We start from the raw sequence: 20,021 nt of genomic DNA on the forward strand, positions 1-20,021 counted from the left end.
GGTCAGGGTGCTGTGTACCTGCCTGCTCAGCAAAACTGATATTAGCCCATTAGAGGTTTTTCTTTTCTAATGGCAACATTAGGAAATTCTGCAAGGTGACTGAAAAAGAGAGTGGCTGGGGATACTTTCCCCCATTATTATTTTTCACACCACTCTGCAGAGCTTTAAGTACCTGATAAAGCTTCACCAAGAGTCTCTGAGACCAGGGTATACTTTAACTATTCATTCCTATGAATGTTTCCTGCAATGGATACAAACCCATGTCTTATATATATTTTTTGTGGCAGGGATTGTTTTCTTTTATTGTAATCTTTTATTAGCTTTCATTCTCAGTTGTCCACTTTGGTTTAAAGTACATCTTTCCTCTTCACTGACAAGGCAGCATGAAGCAAAGTATATCAAAGCTAAGGAGTTATTTACTCGAAAAATGCCAGCTTTGAAGATCTCTCATTTTCTCTTAAATGGAATCTTTCAAAATCCAGTGCATGCAGCTCCCCATTGAGTAAAAGGACCTCACTCCTCATGCAGCTGCTCCTGGGTTGTGTGTGATCCACCTGGGAGCTCAGGCAGTTCACAAAGGCTGCATAATAGAGTTAATAAAAAATGTCTTTCCCTCCGAGTTAGAACTGCACAGGGAAGGCTCATGAAGAACAGAGTAAAGTATTTGCATGAATATCTCTGGAGCAGTTCTTCCTGCAGGATCTCCCTAGGAACAACAATCCACTAACAGGATGACCATAAACTCCTGCTTTTTACCCCATTTCTCCTCATCCCTGATTTATTCTGCAACTCTTTCCCTCATCACTCCCCCCTCCAACACAAACCAACAGCTGATATTACAACATTAAAAAACAAGGATGAAGGAACTCAGACTCCTGGATAGACAAATGATGTTTTGAGTAAGAGGAACAGCAAATTAAAGATTCCTGTTGAACAAGAAGACAATAACCTGTGATATACCCCACCAAAGGCCATGACAAATGAGTAAAATCAGTCACTGAATAATTCAGGCTGCAGGAGACATTTCCAAGTCATCTGATTCAACTCCGTACCAATAGCACAGCTAACTTCAAAGTTACGTTCAATTCTGAAATTCAAACAGATCCATTTTCATTCTCTAGTCCTCTCACTACACATCTCCAAAACGATGTGGCTGCATCCTCTTTTTCACATCCATCTCCCTCCTCTCTTCCCTCTGGACCTCACATCCCATCATCCATGGTCACGGCAGCCAAAGCTGCCACCAACCTCCAGAACTGCTCAGGGGCAGCAGCTCCAACTGAGACCCCCTTTCTGGCTCACTCAGCACCTGCAACCTGGAATGATTCTTGCTGCACTCCAAAACCTCTTGGCGTGCTTGGATCCTGCCATGCTGCCCTACCAGCAGTGGTGATTAACTTTCTGCATGGAAACAGCTTTTCCAAGAGGCTCCAGTCACCCACAGGCCTCCAGGAGACCCCAAAAACAGCCCTCACACCTGCCAGTCCCCAGCCCAGTGTTATCCCATGGCCTGAAACCAGCCAGAGACAGACTTCTCTCCCCATTTGTGCTGTGCTAGCACAAGAATGGAACATACACTGTTTTCTTTCACAGGCATGTGCGGGGAGGAGGGGGGAAGATGGCCTTTTTGTTTTACTCCCCAAGAAACCAAGGGAATCCAAGTTGAACATATGGAGCTCATGATTTTGGAGAGGGGGAATCTCTCAACACGCTCCTCATTCCTTGATGTCAGCGAGATTGCCAGATTCTCCCTGTTCCCATTCACACCAGTTGTATTTTTTATTTAACTTTTTTTTTTTTTTTTTTAGACCTGAAATTGCCTGTATGAAGTTTTGACAGGCTTGACAGCATCATGTGTCTTCCAAAGCTTTCCAGCACGAGCAAGAAAAAAAATAACAAAAAATGGAAGCAGAGTATTATTTTGTGACTCACTAAGGACCAATTTGTATGCAGCTCTGCATAGTGGTTTGGCCAACTCATCAAACTTTTATGCCAAAGCAAAACTCTCAGGACCCTGACCTTCTGCTCTGCAAAAAGTAGGAGGGTTCTTGACACACTTTTTGACAGCCCTCCCTTAGAAATTTAAAGAACTGCCTTGCAAATAGAGTTCCATTGTGAAGGATGATAAAATGCCACGGGAATTAAGAGAGGTTTTATTTTTTTGTTTAAAATCTAGTATAGGCCTGGTTTGGAGCAGAGAGGTTTGCTGTCTCCTGTGCTGCTCCCTTCACCACACAGAGGGCAGCTGAACACTTTGTCCTCTTTGGAAAACAAAGCAAACTCATGGAATTAACCCTGGAAGCCTGTAAGTGATTTTACATGGACAGGTTTTCCATGCTCAGTGGCCAGCAGGGTGATTTAGAACGTTCCCAATCAGCACAGATCTCAGAAACGCAGAAGTGCCAGGTCAAACCTTGAGCTCATGACACCACACTGAGGTGGAATCATGGAAGAGTTTGGGTTGGAAGGAACGTTAAAGCTCACCTTGTTCCATCCCTTCCACGGGCAGGGACACCTTCCACTATCCCAGGGTGCTCCAAGCCCTGTCCAACCTGGCCTGGGACACTTCCAGGGATCCAGGGGCAGCCACAGCTGCTCTGGGCACCCTGTGCCAGGGCCTCCCCACCCTTATACAAAAGAATTTCTTTCCTATATCTACCTGAAATTTCTGCTCTTTCAGTTTGAAATCAAGGTATATCCGTGCAATATCAAGCCCTGGAAGTGCAAATTACTCTTGCCACATGAGTGAAAGCATTAGGAAGACAGAGAGATAAAAAGCCTCTCCAGGAAATATGTAGATCAATTGATACTAAACAGAGAATCAGGCATCTCATTGAGAACTCAAAGCATCCTTCCACTTCATTCCTTTCACTTCAACTTCTATCTTTAACAATGCACTCAGTAATTAATAGTCTATCACCAGACAACTCACATAAGCATACAGTGTGTATTCCAGATACCTAATTCTGCTTTCACATAGGGGCTAATAAGACTTTAGTGCCCTGGGCCAGAATGTATCCAAGGTTTCCTCCAAAAAGTTTAATCCAAATTTTCAGGGAAGGTTACTTTCCAGGTAAGGTCACCTTTTCAGCATAACACAAAAGTTGATTTCCTTAAAATAAAAGACAGAGGGTGAAACGGGAATTGAGTGGCAGGATTTTCAGGTGCATGCTGCCTGGGATAACAGCAGTGGTGTTGTCTCATGACTGCCTCCTGATCCACATCAAACACAGCGGATCCATCCCACCCCAAAACCAGCAGAGGCATCATCCCAGCTGCTGCACAATTTTACCCCCCTGGCCATCTGAAATGAGGAGAAACTTCCCATCCATAGAAATACAAGCACTCAGCCCTCCTTGATGTGAGCACTCTGGATTATTAATAACTGAAAACTTTTTCTCTCGGAAGAAAATAAAAAGTAATTAATAGCTAGTGAGTCGTTGCAGATATCTATCCTAAATTATTACCTTAACACACTGTAAAAGTGTTTATACTCCTCAGTGCTAAAGAAAGTAACCATCAAGCAAAGGAGTCTGTGAGTCCCACAAATCTTCCATGACTCGATGTGTTTAATAATGGTACCTCCCTTCAATAAATAACACACAATAATGACTACACTAATATCATAATTAATTTTTTGCTACCCATCTATCTGCCTCTACATAAATGTAGAAGTGAGATCTATGGGGTTCTTTTTACAATTGCCATTTCTCTTCTTCTATTTAGAAACAAATGTAATTACTTCAGCTAGAGAAGACAGAATTACTTCTACAGCAGAGTCAAAACATGCATCAACACTCATTTTCTGTAATTATTTCACAAGCAGCTCTGCCTGGCATCTTTCTCAAATGAAAGGACTTTTCAAAAGGCCTTCGGCTACTTAATGAGCAGCACACAATTATGGGCACAATCAAAGAAAAAAAAAAACTAAGGAAAAAAGAAGAGGTTCTCACCATCCATTTAACCTTTTTCTTTAGTGTCTGCCTTTAAACAAAAAGGAGTGTCAGAGAAAAACATGAATGTGCTCACACCCCCGTGTGCCTTCCAGGAGAGCAAAGTATCATGGGTGGGATATAAATAAACCTTCTCTGTATCCATGTTTCCCTTCCCCAGAACTAACACTCGGCATGAGTGTTGTAATTAGCCTTAAATCTTTGAAATTATCATTTATGAGGGTTATTGGCTAGACAAAAAACCCATGCACGGTTCCCACATGCCAGGTGATTTCACACAGCATGAGTGCTCACAATTAACCTGGCTGTGGAGTTGAACATCATTAGTAGAATCAGGAGTGGTGAGGAGCCAGCATTAAGGAGAGGTGCGAGTAAAACACTGCAACAGGAAGAAGTCAGGGATGGGAGCAGGACAATGGGAAGCAGAAGCCAGAGGAAAAGCCCCACAGCTGCTTCTGCCTGGATTAGCTGGAGCTCTGCCTCTCCTGTGCTCCAAGGAGCAGCAGAAGCTGAGGATCAGAGCAACAAAAAAGACACACAGAGGAGACAGGCTGTTCTTGACAGCCAGATTTCTCTCTTCTCTCATCAGACTTAAGCCAAAATAAAATGTGACATGAGCGTGACAAAAGGTTATTCCCCTTCCACAAGCTTCCTAAAGAAAGGAAGTGCAGGAAGTCCACACTCCCACACAAATTCATCACCCTCTGTCACCCAAAGCCTGACAACTCTCTTTTTATGAATTAAAAAGAGATCTATTTTAAATTCAAATAAGGTGGCACAGTTATTAAGTTATTTTTATACTCTTCTGCACTTCTAGGACAAACTTTGAGTCCCCTCACTTCCCAAGTAGATGCTTTTAATGCATAGAGGAGTAAATAGCACACTCAGCTCCTCACACCACTCACCTGAGTGACGCCAGAGCGATCAGTGCCACAGAAGAACATATTAAAGAACCACAGAATGAGAACAACCTGCAGACAAGTGACAAGAAAGAAGCTGAGCGGTGCTAAACTCTCGCAAGTAAAGAGCACAGAAGTTACTTCAGGTTTAAGTAGTTTTAAACTCAGTTCATAGCGAGATTAGCATCAATTTTGTGGGGAGGGAAAAATTAATCTTCTAAAGATAAATCTGGAGAATCATGGAAGGCTTGTAAAATGGTGTTGAACAGTTAGCCATAAATTTAAGGGATATTCAGTGCAGTAAGATCTCCAACCCAGATACCTAAGCAGAACAGAAATTTGGATACATCAAGAACTGAAGATGAATTTTAATGACTGAAGAGAAAATTGAGATGGGAAATTGCCTTTCAAATCTTCTTCCACAGCAGTTAATGCTTCAAACTGCCACCTACTACACAACGAAACCTCATTTTGTCTCATCTTGGGATGGCAGAACCAGTAACTGAGAATCCATGTGAGAACCTGCACTGCATTAGAAATGTGATAGTTACTGCTTGGCCCAGGAGTCACACTGAAATCCACATTTGCCACAGGTTTTATTGATGTCTCTATTTTTAGAAGCTAGGCCAGGTTACTTAATTTCCCTGAAATGACTTTGCCTATCCAGTGCAGGGATAGGGAGGAAGCTGCTCTGTTTTCTAATTAGGTTTTAGTGTCTGTTCAGTATTTAGTGTGAATAAATGCCACAACCTGCTGACCCTGCAGTGAGTTACAGCCAAAGAGCCAGAAAAAGAACTCTGAGTTCAATGGAACACAATGCAAAGGGTAAAGCTCCTCTGAGCAGCCTTTGGGGCAGAAAAGCCTGATCAATAAATAGAAGCAAAATGGCAATAAAAGCATCACTGCCTGATTCCGGGACTAGAGGATTGGGACTGTCACTTAAGTGTATCTTCGCTTTTGCAGAGACACTCTTTGTCCCCTCCTGCCTGTCCAGCTGCTCCTGGTGTCACCAAGTCCTTCTGGAGGGAACTCCTCAGACAGAGCACGTGGAGACTGAGCCCTGATCCCACCAGGTGCCCTGGTTCTGGATCAGCATCCAGCTGGGTCTGCTCTGCTCTGTGATCCACATGGCCACTGGATACCTGCTATGGCCATCAGCGACCTGCCATGGCCACCAGATACCTTCCAGGGCCATCCCTCACCTGCCATGGTCACCCCTCACCTGCCAGGGCCATCCCTCACCTGACAGCGCCATCCCTCACCTGCCAGGGTGCCCCAGCAATTGCTGATTAACACAGGCACGGCTGCTGCCCCTCCTCACCGGGGTGTTACAGTGACAAACGAGTCCCCTGAGGGAGATTTGCTAAACTGTAATGCAATATATCACCAAGTGCCTGCAGTCCCCAGCAGTGACAAGTGTGTCCCAGAGTGCAGAGCCTCAGTTATGTCAACACTGAAGCCAATGTGTTCTTCTTCCCCTCTCGATTTCCAAATGTGCCATAATATTTACTGCTACAGTATCTTCCCCCATCAACCCTTTAACTATCTCCTATGGAGGCTAATTAAAATGAAGTATTGTAACACACAATCAACACTTGCACAGTATTGATGGAGCCTTGCAGATGGTATTAGGGAGAAAATAGCTCCTCAGCACTGATTAACATTGAAAGCTCAAAGAAGTTCCTCTATTTTCCACGTTGTGTGTCAAGCTGAATATTTTGACAATAGGAAACTTGCACTGCTTCTTCTACACTTTAATTACATCAGTAGCACTTCACACTTGAACACCAGTGCTTAGAATTAGGCAATAATTAGGTGATTCCTCCTCTTTCGTCTGCTACTTCAGCCTCAGCCACACTGAACACAGTAACCACCTTCACACTACAGTTTCAGACAGCAATTTCAGTGTATAAATAAATAAATAAATATTTACACAGTGTCTGTATGAATTTGACAGTGATTCTCTGAGGAAGCAGGGGTCAGAAATGCAACTGAAGTGAACTGCAATATCCGGAGGTTGGATCCTCTCCTCCAGATTTTAATGCAGTGACAAAACAATGATCTTAAAACGTTTAATGCATCTTTGGGTGTTTAGAATCATAGAATCACAGAATGGTTTGAGTTGGGATCTTTGAAGGGACCTTAAAAATAATCTAATTCCAACCCCCTGCCCTGTGCAGGGACACCTTCCACTATCCCAGGTAGCTCCAATCCCTGTCAAACCCAGCCTTGGACATTTCCTGGGAAGAATTTCTTCCTAGCACCTAATCAAAACCTGCCCTCTTTCAGTTTAAAACCATTCTACCTTGTCCCGTCACTCTCTGTCCATATAAAAGTGTTCAGCTTTCCACCCATGAGAATCCCCAGGTGCTTCTCCCAGTCTGTCCTAATTCCAATTTATTAGGATGGGATCAGGGCCTGTGAGCTGTGACAGGCTCCCAGAGCACCAGCACAGGGTGGCAGATTCTGAGGGAGAGAAGTGCAGACACACACTGAACAAACACCAGTTCCTCTGTGCAAGGCACTGCAGAGACAAAATGCCACCAACTTACATTATTATAAAAAATACATTAGATGGGATAAAATAATGAAACCCTCCCCAAAGCTGCTTCTAAGCAACTGACCTGACTTAGTTATATGACTGCCACACATTTTACTCAGAGGTTACTTCCCTCTCCCTACAAACAACTTTGCAAATATCCACCTTCAGGCAATTTTCCCCCCAGTTAAGAAATTATCTAAAGAATGATATAATGGCTGAGTTATTGTTTGAAAATGGCTTGTTTAAGTCAACATGCAAATTTCTAAAAACACTAATTAAAACCCAAAAGTCTTACCCAGACAACACAATTTATAAGATGAAAAAAATCCTACTCCACAGTGCCTCATCCTCCTAGGACAATTCCTAGAATCTGAAGGCAGCAGGATTCACTACCCACTTCACACATCAGGCCAAGGCAAACAGGCACTCAACAGCTGAAAGCTGGGACAGCACTTAAAGGAAACAGAGATCTGAGACTGTGCTTTGAGGGACAAGAAGCTGAGCTCTTATTCCCACAGGACAGAGTACCAGCTCAGCTCTGAAATTCAAATACTGCTTTCTCACCAGATGAGAGATAATAAAATTTAAAGAAAATAAAGGAAACAGAAGTGAGAGATGATAATGTAAAATTCGAACAGCTCTCAACCCAGCACTGCTATATCCACAGCGATCTTGACAGCATTCCCAGCATCCACTGCTGCTCCCCTCTAAATTGAACTGTGCACATTGAAAACCCCCAAAACCACCATACACACACAAAAAAAAAAACCAGGCTGCCAAGCAGCAGTGCTTGCTGAAAGTCCTGTCAAACCTCCCCTCGTGGATGTCTCCAGTGTGGTGCATCCTCAGCAGAGTAGGACATGTAAAGCTGTGCACATCACACAGACTGGCACACATCCTGAGGCTCCCACGCTTCTCCTGCAGCAGACAACACAGAGCAGGGCTCCCCAGATAGTCTAGAGTGGTATTTTAGTGTAAGCAAAGCTAAAATTATAGTGAGCTGCATAATTTGGTGGGTACCTCTGAAAGAAACCCAGAAAGCTCAGAGGAATTGTTTGAGCTGAGCGTGATCAGAAGGAGGCACAGTGCTGCGTGTTTCCTACGGCAGCAAAGACGTTCCTGGGGCTCCCATGGGGACCTCTGGAAGAGGCAACAGAGCTTCTCCCACCTCCCCTGCAGCACAGGGAAGAGAACAAATGCAGGCAGTGAGGGCAGCCTCTTTCTCAGCAGCTTTTTGAAGCTGGAGAAAGCACTTCCAGCCAGGATCTCAGCCAACCCCAAAGCTCTGGCTCCACATTCCACTGTGTTGACTCTCCTGGAGCTGGACATGAGAGAGAACACAGAACAGATCCCACAGAGTTCTTGTAGCAACCTGCCCCCACCTTCATCTCCTTGATGCCCAAAGTAGACATGGAGCCACCACACAGCCAAAATAAATTCCCGTTTTCCTGTGCCAGGGTGTCACAGGGAAAACTGCCAGCTTTGCCACTCCAGAAGGGTTTTCCGTCCCGAGGAGGAGCAATGCAGCAGACAGGAGAACACAGCCTGGAAGCAGGGGGGCACTGCCTGCAGTTTTGCATGGAGAATCAATGAGTGATTTGTGCCTGACACTTACTCATGAAAGGAAAAGCGAAAGGTTTAAAAACATTAAAAAAAAACAGACCACATTTCGTGAGAGTCCACGCATACAGAGTGGGGAAAGAGAGGGTTGGCTTCTGACTCAGGGTTTTTGAGTTCTTTGGAGCAACAGCACCATAACTCTCATAAATATCTCAAAAGCCAAGCAGGAAGGATTTTTATGGATAGACCTGTCAGCACAGTCTGGGAATCACTCAGCTTGGCTGCCCAAAATGTGACCACGTCACTGCTGTTCCTGTGCTCTGAATACACAAGAAGGAAACCTGCAGTGGTGTGAAGGGGCCCAGAGCATCTCCCAGGGCCCTCGAGCTCTCAGGAGGGAACAAGTGGAGAGCTGCAGGCTACAGTTTGCTACTGCACTTTGGTACTGCAGCCCAGCTCCTTTAAGGAAGACAAATTTGAAGGAAATGCTTAAGGTGATATACCATTAGTACCCTGGTCCTTAACCCTGGGGTCAACCCCAGGTAGGATTTGTTTCATAAAGTCTAAAAGGCATTTGAGTTTAAAAGCATTTTTGCCTGTCAACACATTCAAGGACATGATCAGAGGCAATGCCATTCCGTGACTCCTGTGCAAATCTCTGCAGTGTGCAAAGGGTTTGTCCTCCAGTGCTGAATACAAGGGATTTCTCCACAGTGTTTTTAAGTCTGTAACTTGGGCAGCAATTTAATCCCATCCTGCTTTTCTCACCTAACCTCTGGAGGATAACCTCTTTTTATTTACCTCTGGTGGGGTCACACAAACACATCTGTCTGGGTTAAGGGAGGAACTGTTAAGATTTGCTGACAGCTGAAAAGATCTGAGCAATCCAGTTGGAAAGGGTGGAAGGGATAAAAATGATTGTGCCAAGGGGGATGGTTAAGAGTGAGGGAAATACATCCCTGAGGGAGGAAAAGCTACTTTACAGGCACCAGAGGCTACAGAGCTGAGTCACAGGACCCCAGCAAGGCTTAGGTTAGAAGGAACCTTGACATTCCTCTCCCTCCAACCCCTGCCAAGGGTGGGGACACCTTCTACAAAGAAACTCTAAGTTATTTGTGAGGACCTTTTTCATACCAAGAATGAGGGAAGTGTGCTGGAATAACCAAACCTCTGTTCATGCTCTTCCAAATATTGCTGTTTCTGAAGCCTAAGTACTCTAGCAAAATTTAAATGAAGACTCATCCCTTTCCTACCAATCTCATCAAGTGATGACTTCACAGGAAAGAACTTCTGAGAAGAAAATTCCATTTTTGCACAAAAGCAATGTCCAACACGGCTGTGTCACAGGCAGGTCAGAGAGCCTTCGGTTATTTTTGGTGGACAAATAGTACATTGCACAGAACATATATAGATTTCTGTGATTATCTTGTCATTGAAAAGATGAGATCCAGGTATATTCTGAGTTTCTACAGCTCCTCCTGTTTCCCCTTAACTTCATCAGCTTCTAAGTGGAACAAATGCCAGGGGACAATGGAGGACAAGCCTCTAGACAGATGCCATGAAAAACAGAAGACTGTGCCCCCTGTAAAGATAAAAAAAGGGATTCTGTGCCAGGCATGCTCTAGATTCTCCATGGCAGACATGATCCTGACAAGCTGAATAAATATGAATAAATAAAAGCCCACCAGAGCTCCAGAAGCGTGTGGACAAAGGTCTCAGACACAAATTCACACCGGAATTTTGGGTCTTTTTGGTGGATCCCCCTGGATCCCTGGAAGTGTCCCAGGCCAGGTTGGATGGGGTTTGGAGCACCCTGGAATAGTGGAAGGTGTCCCTGCCCATGGCAGGGGGTGGAGCCAGATGAGCTTTAAGGTCCCTTCAAACCCAAACCGTCCTGTGCTAAGTAAGGCAAAAGGTGGATATTCCAGAGCCCTGTGCTGCAGATAAGGAGGTGGACACAGGACTTGATTGCTGCTGGAGTATTGTGGTTTAAGATCTAACATATGAACACATTTCTTCATTGCTCAAAATTAATGATGCACTGCAAGTATTTTAGCCCAAATTAATCTAACCAGAAAAAAAACCCCACAAAACCGAGACCTTTTTCCCTGAACCAAAAAATCCCAACAGAACTAAAGCAATTTAGAGCAGAGAATACACACCCCAACAAACAGTGCTGCTTGAAAAGAATTTGTGAGGTTTTGCTATGGAATAAAAATATCCCACAGCCTTTTTTTTTTTTTTTTTTTTTTTTAATGTTCTGACATGGTACCTTTTATGATGTTACCTTTCCTTAACACACCTGGAGCACAGACAATGCTCTGCCCTCCCCTCTCTCGATAACCAGCACTTGTGTTTAAAACTTGCCAGTATTTCACGGCCAAGGGCCACCCCGGGACAGACAAAAGGCCAGAATAACAAGCAGATGATGATTGTGCATTCAGCACACGGGCACATTCCTACAGCCTAAAGAGGACTTTAACAAGGTAATATTACTTCTAGCACAGGCCACCACAGTCAGGTTGGAAGATTATTTCTTATTATAATCAAGAGCATCTTTTACACTGGGACAGGCAGGGACAAATAGGGACATACAAATTATCGCTCATGTAAATTAATTAACCAAGTCCGGAACCCCAGGAGTGCTGACACCAACCCGTGAGCCTCAATCCCACAAGTGCCAGTGGAAAATTCTCTATAAATGCCTGATGGCTTGCAGCATAACACATCAACAGAATACGAAGCACCTGTTTGCACAGAGTCTGCTTCCAACTCTTTTACGCTGAGCTATTTGCTTCTGTTTGAAAATAAGTAAATATTTGCTCTGCTGTGCCAGCTGGATCAGGGGAAAGCTCTGAATTGCCTCTCCTAGACAGGAGAAGGCTGGCAGAAGGTGCCTATCTGGAGTTCACATACACAACATTAATTGGAAGCAACAAGTATTGAAAACAGCTTCAGAGCAGAAATGGGAACAACAAAAGTAGATGCAAAATTCGTTTTCACTCTGCAGATATTATGTCGGGTACTGCAAAGCTCATCTTTTAACTCTCTGGTTCCTGGTTTCTTTAGAAGAGCAGGACAAAAAACTACAATCAGAAAAGTTGAGTTTTCACAAAGGAAAGGGAAGATTTATACCTGAAACTTGTATGAGTGCCTTGTCTGATTTTGAAGGAAAAGATCATGTACATGCTGAGATGCGATGGGGATCACTGTTCACAAGAAACTTAACTCTTATCACCTGAAACCCCTTCCATCACCACAGAGCAAATTAGAATGAAAATTCAGCACTTCAGACCTGGGTTTTAATCTATGGCACCTATCAGACAACAACTCAAAAGACATTTCTCCATTCTTAGAGCAGCAACTGCTTTGTCTGAGCTGCCATAAGACAGTTTGAATTCCATATGAAATAAAAAACCATCACAGCTCTAGAACTGTGCTTTCAGGCTCACTTTCTTTAATGAAATAGGATTCTGTCCAGGAAAAAGAATCGTGTGGATCTTTATTCAGAGGAATGTGTTATGAATGTAAACATAAACACTATACCAAAGGGACCTACAGAACAGCAGATGGAAAGGTTTATTCCTATAATGGGTTAAAAAACAATCCAGCTGAAATGGATAAAACCAACTGTGAAGAACTGTTTTTTATACAATTACAGAAGTTCATACATAGCATTGTCTTTGGTGCAGCATTTCTTGTCTTAAATCCAGCATCCCACTCCTCTGCCTCAGTCCCTCCTCTGATGAAACAGCCAACTTCATGCCAACAGTTTATCTTCTTATTAAAAATGTTATTAAATACAGTTATCACTTGAAGGCTTTATCTTCCAAGTGGTGGAGCTCCTTGATATATAATCTAATCTTCCAGGCTCACCAAAGATTTTCTTCAAACTTCATTAATGGACAAATCAATTTCTGGTGGTTTGGATCTATTTGTAAGACCTACTTCCATCCTGGATTTTTTTTCTTCTCTAGGGAATGCTAGAAAACATCTCCAAGTGCCACAGGGAGGAAATAATGATTTTCAGGCTTTCAGATTTTGTTATCTTGTGGGTTGTGGTCTTGCTTTCAACCCCCTTCTGATGGTCCATGCACCAAGATTTTAGTTTAATAATTTGAAGGATTATTGGCAGCTGAAATGAGGATTTGTGGATCTTAAGGAAAATACATCATAATAACAACTGTCAGGCTGATTTGGATGCTCAGGCCTCTAAGTCTCCCCAGCAATATTGGAGTACTTTGATGCAGTCACAGCTACGGTTTGTACTTCAGTATTATTTCTAAAGTCATAAAATATTCCACTGCTTCACATTAAAAAAAAAAAAAAAAAAGCTAAAGAAAACCAAATTAAATAAATAAAAGCCCAAAGCTTTTAAGCTTTTAGCTTATGAAACTAAAAACCAAAAATAAGTTAAAAGAAGTTGAAAGCATTTCCTTTTCCCCACTACACTCAGTTGAATAACAAATAATTAAAAGGGTGGCTAAGTGTAAAAACTCCAATCCAGTCCCACGGCCATGGCAATCAGCTGGATCACAAATCCACACCCTGGGGAGATTGGGGGTCTTTGATTTCCACCTGTATAATGGGAACTGCGAAGTGATCCCAGAACTGCCCAAAGGGGAATGAGAGCTCTGCTCTGGGTTTGTCATGTTCAGGTTCTGCCTTTAACAGTGGGCAGAAATGCTCATGGACAGAACAGGCGGTTAAATATGACATTTAAAAGTCCATTTTCAAGCTCAAACAATTTGAAAATGCAACGTGGTGGTGCAGAGAGACAGACCATTGCAAACCGGAATTTGCACTCTCCTGCTCCATCTGCTGGTTCTGCAACACGATTTAAGACACCAGCCCTCCTTTTCCTTTTTGTCCCCCAGCTGTGCAAAACCTCTGCTCTTCTGGATGAGTTACCAAGTGTCAAACAAGAAGTCATGTTCATCTCAACATTTGAGAGTCCACTGGGGAAAAATAAAAGGGTAAAATATTTATGACAAAATGTAGAACAGCTAAACATGCAAGGAAGAAAACTGTTCCTAAATGTCTTGCAAATGCCTCAGGGTTAAAAGCCTTAGCATGGTAAAAATGTAGTGCTCTCTTCCATTTTGCCTCTGCCTGGCTTTTGTACCCTATGTTAAAGCATCCATGAAAGCCAATTAATGTGCATTTTATTCTTTGAAACATTTAAAATTGGCCACTTTCAGCGTATAAAGTCTCAGCATCTCTTATTATTTGAGTGCTTTTCAATGCAGACTTGTGCGTATTAAAAACACGTTTGGAAATGAAAGTCATTTATGTTTCAGCTGCCTTTGGAAAAGCAACGAGAGAAACACAAGCAGGAAGCAACGCCCGTCCCAGGACAAAGAGAGGATCATGACTATGCAAATCCTGAATGGATGCTTTGCAAGGATGGGTCTGCCATTGATTCCCGGGATGAGTTATGGCACAGAGGAGGCAAAGCCACCTCCCTCAGGTCCTCCTGAGCCCCACTTCAATGGGGAACACATACACACACAGAGCATCCTCCTTCCCCAGCTTCCTCCCACTGCCTGGGCTTTTCACACCCAGATAAAGCCACAGCTGGGAGCGATCATCTCCTGCACCCTCGGAAAGCCAACAGAGGCAGTAATAACATGGTAATAAAGGATGAGATTTTATGAAAGATGCCTCTTAACTGAAGACTAAAAGACACCATGCAATTTAAATAAAATTGCTTTTTGCAGGGGACTGAGTGACAATTGAGGAGAAATGCTTGGCCTGTTTTCGCAAATGGTGGGGCAGATTTTCAGTGGGTGTAAAATGCTGACTTGGGCAAAGCAGTGCCAGGTTTGCAAGAGCTAAGGAGTCACATTTTTAGGCCCACACTGGAGAAACCCTTGAATTGAGAATGCTGAAATGAAGCTGCACAAGCAAGCAGGGAAGAAGTTATTAACGCATCAAATATCTGCTTATGTTGCTTCCCTCCCCGTACAATTTTGTTAAGCGAGCTGGAAAGAGGAATCACACAATTATCCAAAAGCACACGAGAAAACTCAACCACTGTTGTGTTCTGCACAAAGAACCCAGCTCCCTGATGAACCCAGGCTGGCTGGGTAACACAGCAGCTGGAGCAATTTTGGTTTGGTTTCTCAGGACACCACTTGTGTCCAGACTCCAGTCCTGAGTATTTGGAATCATTCACGTGGGCCTGTCCTGTCAGTGACCTCGTCCAGAGCCTTCATGGGTGCCCAGCATATTCACACAGAATCATGGAATTATTGAGGCTGGAAAAGACCTCCAAGTACATCAAGTCCAACCTGTGACCAAAACCCACCCTGACACCCAGCCCAGAGCACTGAGTGCCACGGCCAGGTGCTCCTTGGACACCTCCAGGGATGGGGACTCCCCTGCTCCTTTGTTCAGCCACTTCCAAAGTTTAACCATCCTTTCTGTGAAGAAATTCCTCCTAAAGTCCACCTGAGCCTCCCCTGGCCCAGCCTGAGGCCATTTCCCCTTGTCCAGTCCCTGTTCCCTGGGAGCAGAGCCCAGATCCCCCCAGCTGTCCCCTCCTGTCAGGGAGTTGTGCAGAACCACAAGGTCCCCCCGGAGCTCCTTTTCTCCAGGCTGAGCCCCTTCCCCAGCTCCCTCAGTCTCTCCTGGGGCTCCAGCCCCTTCCCCAGCTCCATTCCCTTCCCTGGACACTCTCAAGCACCTCAAGCTGCAGGAACACATCCTTGAAAAACTGCAGCAAAAATCCAGCTGGTTAGTATTCCCTCCAAATTTGATTCAAGCCCACTTTTCCCTTAGCAGGGCAGTGTGCACACAGCAGATGTTCAGCTGCCTCACATCTATAACACCACAAAGTCAAGCCATGCTTGAGGATTTTCCTGAGAATGGGCTTTTGCTGGTTTTGTTTTAGGCTCTTCTGTTTTGTTTTCTCCTCTCTCCTCTTCTATTTTTGCCTCTTCAGATTAAGAATAGCTGTTTGGGAGGAAGCCTGGACAGAACTCAGGAGACAAGAAACATCAAAAAGAACAGTGTCCTAAATTCAGCTGGTGTGAAAGCAAGAGCTGGGAAGGTTCACTTCTTTTGGGAGAAGTTGTGAAATCCCACCATTTGTGAGAACAGTTCTTGGCATAAGAGCCTTATGCCTTTCTGGAAGTTGTCATCTTCCTGACCAGCCTGCCCACTCCAAAAATAATGCTAAATTCAAACTACTTTCTGGAAAAATATTACATTAAACAGCAACAGCACCAGGCAGCAGTGTGATGTAGAAATGAATAACCAGACTTCCTCCTAATAAATAAAAATAAAACATTTCTGGATAACAAACTGCCTTTGCAGATAAAAAAGTAAATCCCTAGAATTTAAATCCATCCTGTGCAAAATCCCTCTGGAAAAAAAAAAAAAAAATCCAGACCAAAGCACTATTGTGGCTGGATTTATATTCAGAACTGTATTTATGCAGACTAAGATAAGGGCAATCAATCCCCAGGCCTCAGGACAAAAAGCTGATCTTCTGCAAGGATCAGGATAAAGAAAATTCCTCACCATATGTCCCATGGTTAAAGGCAATAGGGGGGCATGCTTTGGGAGACTCAGGAACATTCAGGGATTGGTCAGTGCTGGAAACACATATCAGATTTATGGCACACTGATGTGCTCCAGCAGTAAATCCCAGCCTCGCCTCTACATGCTGCTGCTGCTTTCCCACATGTGGAATTTGGTGCCTGAACTCTGGATGGATCACAGCCCCACACCAAACCAAGGATCCTGTCAGCTCCAACAATCTGGCTTCTCAGGAGTGCTGGATTCCTTCAGTCACTCCAAATGCACCAAAGCACTCTGCTCCCCTTTCACCGTTTAACTTCCTCCCAGATTCCTGCTGTCCCATGCAGTTTGTCACTGCTGTTGTATCTCAGTCAACAAAGCTGCTCCTTATTTCAATTCTTTTCCAGTAAATAAATCACAGATCCAATCCATCCTCTATTCTTTGAAAGGTGTCTTTCCAGGGCAGCCACACTGCTACAGCCAACACAGCCATAACTTGATTCTGATGGTTCCCCAAAAAGACACTTTTTGCCTGGGACACCTCTGGTGTGAAAATCAGCTGTTTCTTCAAGAGAAACCAGAAATGCATTTGTCATCAAGAATTACATCACCTTTTCTTCCCCCCCCCCCCCCCCATTTTTCACTGTTAATCAAAGGGTAGATGCTACTCTGACAAAAAATAAGTGAGGAGGGGGAAAGAATAAAGCAGAACCCAAGATATATTTATCTATTTAATCAATTTTGCAGGGAAAAATCATCATCATGCATGCAAAGGCATTTAATCCGTTAGGATGAAGCCTCTATCTTTCAGCAATGCTAACAGGCTGTTTCCAAGCACAAACTGGGGATCAAGGATCAAAATGAAGGAATATCGTATTTCTGTAACTCTAATCCCTTTGACTGACATGTCAAAGGCTATTTGAGGTGGGATGAAATCAGAGCTTCATTCACCAAGGTAGGGAATGTCCCTGGGATGGGCACCAGCCTCACAGGCTTTGGGGGATCCACAGACCCAAACTCAGAGCAGAGGCTGTGACATTCCCAAGGCTGCCAGAGCTCCAGGAGTGTTTGGACACCAGGGATGCCCCGGGTGGGGTTGTTGGGGTGTCTGTGCAGGGACAGGGGCTGGGCGATCCTGTAAGTCCCTTCCCGGCTCAGGATTATTCTAGAATTCTGTGATAAAGTTTTCCTTCACTTGCTAAAATAGCCTCTATTTCCCCCACCCTCTCCATTTACAGGAGACTGGAGGCAAGAGCTAAAATTTAATATTAATAGGGGAAATGAATGTGTCTTTCAGCACAAGGCTTAGAGTAGCTCCGATTTAAATTAGTCTGTGAATCAGTGATTTCAATAATACCAAAAAATCAGTTGTACAGAACACTCTTTCAAATCACTTGATATGCCTTTTGTGCAGTGCTTCGATTCGTAGATCTGAGTTTTAATTTTTTTTCTTATAAGCTTGAGGAAAAAAAAAATGAAGGCAGCAGTGTAGCAACCTTGAATCATATTTTTCAACATTAACATGTGGAAATTTCTTATCTAATGGGAGATATCACCTCAAAATTAAACCAGAAAGAAGTGTTTTTGAACTCATAGTCAGTGCACATGCCTGTGGTTGTTCAGTTCCTACATTTCATAACAGTGTGCAAATACCTTCTTTTTCTAACACCTGTAATAGAGCAAAAAACAGAGATATTGAATTTGGAACTATTCCCTTAAACCAACAAAAATGGCAAAAGCTGCTTACTACTGGGAAACTTTGCTAGATTTCATGGCAGCAAAGTCACCTGTTAACCACCACCAGAGGAAAAATTTTCCAACTACTTGGCAGCACCATATCAAACTCAGAATGTACGGATCATTTGCATTTGTATCAGCCACCTTGTTTTTAAAAGGAGTATTGAATTCAGCCCCATCATTCAAGACTAACTTTTATTTCCCTAGGACTACACCAAAAATTGAGTATTGATCTTGACAACTGCTCCTTTTTGCAGGAGCTAAATCAGCCTGTGCTGATTAAGGCAGCTTATCTGAAGGGAGAGGCTGTGTGGGAGCCAGGGGGATTTTTCATACGAGGACAAACTCCCTGTGAGCACAAGCCTGTTCCATGGGGAATCACTGCCATGCGTTTTCTGGGGGACATGATGGGGTTTCTCAGGACTTTTTCTTGCCTCCCATTCCTTATCAAACAATTCTCCTGTCAGACTGAACAGTTTCCTTCTTCCAAGCCACAATGTTATAAAATTATCCCCATTTTACAACCTGTTGTCATCATCCAACAACAATTCCAACAACAACATCCAATTCTCTGCCCAAAGGCAGAGAATTATAAAGTCATCAAAGCTGGAAAAGCCCTCTAAGATCAGAGTTCAACCATTAACCCCAAGTCACCTGTTGTCATCATCCAAAAAGGCAGAGAATTATAGAGTCACTGAGGCTGGGAAAGCCCTCTAAGATCAGAGTCCAAGCATTAACCCAACACCACCATGGTCACCACTAAACCATGTTCACATCCACGCACCTTTTGAACATTCCCAGGGATGTAGGGCTGCCCTGAGCAGCCTGTTCCGATGCCTGACAACCCTTTCAGTAAGGAGCTTTTTCCTAATAACCAATTGAAACCTCCCCTAACACAACCTGAGGCTGTTTCCTCTCCTGCCACTTGTTTCCTGGGAGCAGAGCCTGATCCCCACCTGGCCACAATCTCTTTTCAGGGAGTTTTAGAGAAGGAGAAGGTTCCCCTGGGTTTCCTTTCTTTAATCTCAACAGCTAATGAAGATCAGACAATGTTCTAATGAAGTTAAAGGGAAGCAAATGTTCAAGGCAGCTTTTCCAGTCAGTATTTTAATCAGGAGCAAGTATTGATCACAAAGTATTTGCTCTGTCCCTTTATTAATATTCATTTAAATATTACTCTTTGGTCTTGTTTTTCATGTGAGTTTACCCCACCAGAAGCAGTTTTCAGATGAGATTCCCTGCACGATGATGGCCTCAAATGCAAACTTTTCCCTTTTTTCCATCCACCAGAGCTAAAAGAACTTTACCCCTATTCTGCCTCTCTGTAGAAACTGAAGAAAGGAAGGAGGGAAAAAAAAAAAAAAAGGAAAAGTCAATAAGTGCAGAGAAGCAAATAAGCCTCAAGCTTCCCCAAGCACACTCTCGTGAACAAAGGCCACGGAACAAGGATTTTAAAAGCTCTGTTTATCTATAGAGGATGGCTAAAAAGGCCCCACACTTACAGAACCAGTGCCGAACACCAGGCACTATTGGGAACTGTGTTCAAACACTTTATTTTAATCCTGTTATCTCCTCAACCTATTATTTTGGGGATAAACAGTAATGTTTTATATCTATCTTTCCTTTAACCAACCTTCAACCTCATGGCTGGTCTTAACTTTAAACAATCTCTCTCTTTTCCCCATTCCCTGCCGAGCAACTCCTCCCTCTGACTGACACTTTACTGAGTTGTGCCTCAAGGTCATTTCATCTTTTCCTGTCCCAAGTCAAGACCTATCATAGTCCATGAAAAAAAAACCCTCA

The 20,021-nt window shown here is 43.6% G+C and overlaps 1 protein-coding gene and 1 long non-coding RNA gene across 6 annotated transcripts in view; both read right to left on the bottom strand.

Annotated features, from left to right (window-relative positions):
- PTPRT (protein tyrosine phosphatase receptor type T) overlaps window positions 1-20,021 on the bottom strand; it is a 339,897-nt gene that overhangs the window by 207,853 nt on the left and 112,023 nt on the right. The gene's annotated exons all lie outside the window — the stretch shown is intronic.
- On the bottom strand, window positions 12,229-19,053 carry LOC136298202 (uncharacterized). The gene is made up of 2 exons (XR_010723279.1): window positions 19,003-19,053; window positions 12,229-13,912 (listed from the first exon to the last, which is right to left on the bottom strand). It is a non-coding gene; the product is annotated as an uncharacterized lncRNA (long non-coding RNA).

Source organism: Chamaea fasciata, unplaced genomic scaffold, assembly GCF_029207755.1.
Source record: "Chamaea fasciata isolate MVZ Bird 193981 ecotype frontalis unplaced genomic scaffold, bChaFas1.0.hap1 SCAF_17, whole genome shotgun sequence".
Classification (NCBI taxonomy): domain Eukaryota; kingdom Metazoa; phylum Chordata; class Aves; order Passeriformes; family Sylviidae; genus Chamaea; species Chamaea fasciata.